Source organism: Dendroctonus ponderosae, unplaced genomic scaffold (genome assembly GCF_020466585.1).
Source record: "Dendroctonus ponderosae isolate FM_Combo_2020 unplaced genomic scaffold, Dpon_F_20191213v2 Dpon_F_20191213_4, whole genome shotgun sequence".
In the NCBI taxonomy this organism is placed as follows: domain Eukaryota; kingdom Metazoa; phylum Arthropoda; class Insecta; order Coleoptera; family Curculionidae; genus Dendroctonus; species Dendroctonus ponderosae.
This window is the reverse complement of record NW_026018611.1, coordinates 497,993-502,208: the sequence shown is the minus strand read 5'-3', so window position 1 is coordinate 502,208 and position 4,216 is coordinate 497,993. Positions and strand designations below refer to the sequence as shown.

Here is a 4,216-nt window from a genome sequence, read left to right as displayed (position 1 = left end):
TAATTTGCTCAGTAGCCGACAACCCTGACCTTCTGTTAACAAAAATTGCCAATAATTCAGGAAAATAATTAAAGATGTTGCAAATCGGCACATTAATAGAGCAACATGTTCTCTATTTAATCGAGTTAACTCCAACTCTGTCTCTGCTACCAATTGTATTCGACAAATTTTTGAAAAAATCGGGACAAATAATTTTAATAATTCTTTTAAGAAGTATACCAAAAATTCAGGAACAAAATTACAATTTTGCAAATCGGCCCATTAATAGAGCCAGATTTTCTCAGCCTAATGAAGTTAATATCAACACTCTATCCACTTGCAATTATGACTAATAAATTGTTGAAAAAATGGCGACAGGCGCTTTGGCCAATAGACCACAAAATTGTGACCCAAAAACTCGGGAAAAATTCGGCAATTTGTCAGCTGCTGCTTAATATAGAGGAACATTTTCTCTATTAAATCAGCCCAAAACCAATTCTATATCCAACTTTAATTTGGCGTGAAAAAATGTACAGCATTTCCAAAACCGTCGATTTTCTCCGCAAACTCACATTAGGGAGCTTTCGATTTGAAAGGCCCGACTTCAAACACAATCGCTTATACAAATAGACTCCCAAGTTCATACCCTACATATTGATTAATGGACTTGGTGTGGTCGTGTATTTGCCAAGTTTTATTTCCCAGTTTTCGGCTAATTGCTCCATGGAAAAGGGAATTATGAAGCATCAAGCGCCCTACTAAAAACGGCCCATGATATCAATGCCTCGACTTCTGGCAAATTGCTTTTTCCCGACAAGGAAAAACAACTCGAAATCGCAGAAATACATGAAGCAACCGTTCGATCGACCTGCCCCTTAAATTTTTTTCCACGTCCCCTTGACACGATTATGGCGTGGCCGTTCCATAAAAATACTCTCGAACGTCTGATAGATCGAAACCAGACATCTACAACTTATTAGGGACCTTTGACAGACTTATCTCGAATCTTGATGATAGACAGGCCCATTCGCAAACCGAGCAATAAGGGACGAAAAGCCGAGATAAGGGATCTTTTTGCCTAGTTAAAGCAGATTGCATGAGCCAGATTCGACGGTTTTCAGCCCTTTTTTACAGCTCAGACTGCTGAAAATTATTGATTTGTGTGTGGTTGGTTAGGTGGAGGAGGAAGGCCGATTGGGGGACTTATAGAAGGTGTAATTTTCACCGGAATTTTTGCAAAGACAAAGCATTATTAATGGAAATGCATAAGTTAGCAAAGCGCTCGTAGGCAGGACATCAAAATGATTGCCTAGTTGATGTGAATGTGTCAGAACGCAAAACGTGGAGATTTATTGGGGCATCGGATCAGTGAAGAATGTTTATTTGGCCGGATTTGGTTGGGAATCGCGACAGTGATATGTGTTTATCACCCATCAGCCATCACTAATTGATCTTCATCACTCTGATAACATGTCTATTTCGGGCCAAGAATAATGTTTCCATTTAAGAGGGTGTCACCAATCAGCAAGGAAATTTCTCGAAATTACACACTTAATCCCTACCGAAAGGTTCTGGCACCCCGTGCTCTATTATTGTCACCCAAACTGAATAGAGCCGCCAACAAAGCCCAAACATATTGAACCCCGCGCCAACTCACACACACTAACTGACCACCTTTAGATTCCGTCGTTCTGAACTTGTGCGGGTTTTTACACAAAAAAAATGAACCGTGTCGCCATTGAGGAAAAAAGGCCCCTTCCGATCCCACTGTCCATTTCATTGGCATGTTTGATGTTATGTTTATGCAGGAGGGGCAGCTGCTTGTTGATCGCAAATACTTATAAAGTCAGGTAGTTGGGGATCGACTTTTATTTAGCGCAATAAAATTCAGATTTTCCAAAGTCGCTCTAGTGTCAAAAGCAGTATTTGGCCTAACTAATAGAGCCTGATTTGCTTCAGCAAATTCAGCTGCCCTCCATGGTTTATGCTCAACTTTCAAAAATGTGTGAAAATTGCCCTTTCAATAGAGCCATCTTTCGCGAAAATTTCAGTTTCAAATGGTTTATTCGAACGTCCATTGTTCTACAAAGATATGTTTATTTCAGACGCACACTAAAAAAAAGGTTTAAGGTGGCCAACAGAAACGTTAACAGAGAAACCTGCCCGTAGCGATTTTTTTCCAAAAAATTGTGCTAAAAAACCGTCACGTTGCTTCGAAACTATGACTCCTCAACTTCAAAAATTCTTGACTGCTTGCTTATTTTGAACAGCTTCAAGTTTTAAAATTGTCACGCAAAACACGATGCACAACTCCCAGAATTGTCCGATCCTCATCCATTAAAATGGATAGGCAAAATGTGCTCGTTTAATAGAGCCATATTTGCGCTCAATATTCGTCCTACTTTCCATGTTGTTTGTTGTCCGTTCTTTCTGGTTTTCGGGTTGTGCAACTGCGATGCTGTTTTGATGCATAAACACCCGTACGACCAATTAGCGAACTAATTGGTCGAGGGAAAACTCTAATTACTAATTAATAGTTACGTGCACATCAACGGACCCAACGCAATCAATTAGGGAAACTTTAACCCCGCCGTGTGCTGTTGGATGTTTAATCAGGAAACGTGAAAATCTTGTCAATGAAATGTACAAGTTTGTGATAAATCAATTGAGGGCCCTCTCACATATCAAAAACACAGCACCGGGAAAAGACAAAATAAAGGCAAAACTCCTGAAAAGCGTAACCGAAGAAACCCACAAACTCATCCTTACTGAAATCAACAACTGCATCAGAAATAACAAAATTCCGAAAACATGGAAAAGTGGTGTAATAATAAAACTACAGACCTATCAAATTACTCCCGGTGCTGTGCAAAGTCTTGGAACACAAACTAAAACAGAGACTCGAAGAACTGGTCGGAAAACATATACCAACCTACCAATTTGGCTTCAAACATTATCACTCGACTATTCATCCGCTATTTATTTTGACCAACAACATACAAACAACCCACCTAACTGACGGAAAGTCGGCATGTCTACTCATGGACATCAACAAGGCTTTTGATAGTGTCTGGCATAGGGGCTTGCTATACAAACTATACAAACTCCACACACCACCATATCTACTACACACCATAAAGAACTTATTAGAAAACAGACAACTACAAGTACGAATTGACAACACACTCTCCTTTTCTTTTTCCCCTGAACAAGGGCTCCCTCAAGGATCCCCCCTCTCACCCTTTCTCTACAGCATATACTGCCATGACATATACAATTACAACTTCCCAGACAAAAATCAAATATGTTGACGCTGACGACACAGCACTTATTGCACACGACAAAACTACTGAAAAAGCGACTGAAAGACTCCAAACACTGACAAACAACACAATGACATGGTTTTATAAACGGAGACTAACGCCAAACGCGACAAAAAACCAACTTCTGCTCACGAACCACAGACTCAACGCTGACTCCTCTACAATAACTGCAGACGGCCAAACGACCACACCTTGGGATAACAATCGACCACAAACTGAAATTCACTAAACATCAGAACAGAAACGATAAAAAGAACAAAACACTTTCGATCACTAACATACAAAAACAAAGGAATTAGTACCAATACCGCGACAAAAATATACAAAGCGATCTGCAGACCCCTCTTGGACTACGGACATATACTCATGGCCAACGGAACAGAAAGGACAAAACGATACGAACAAACAACTGAACAAATTGCACTAAGACTAATAACACGAATAAGACACCCCCAAAACCCCCTGCACAACCCTTCCAACCAACTACTATACGAACGAAAGTCTAATACACTTACAGACAAAATGGACAAACAACCCTCACAACTGGACCATACTGAATCCCCTTTGCCTAACAAGACGGGCAAAACATTCCCGTTTTTGTGCCCCAACAGATACTTTACTAGAACACCTACAAACGCAACTGAACCAACGACTAAGACCTGTTTGTTTTGTGGGCCGGGAACTTTTTTTTTATCACTGATTGGGCTTTACCAGTGTTAGGAATAGGACTTAATTTTAGAATAAGCTAGGCTAAGACACATATGTACTACTCAAGGGCAGAAAGACCGATTGGGTCGATAGCCTATTTATACAGGGTTGCTCATTAGTGCGTCAAAGTGCGATATCTCAGTAAATATGAACTTTACAAGAAAATACGTCCAACGAAAGTTTTTCACGTTTAAAAGGTCCACATT

General features: G+C 40.1%; 1 protein-coding gene across 9 annotated transcripts in view; it reads left to right on the top strand.

The window, feature by feature from the left end:
- The window catches only part of LOC109540018, a 63,615-nt gene that overhangs the window by 50,552 nt on the left and 8,847 nt on the right, over window positions 1-4,216 (top strand). The window lies entirely within an intron of this gene.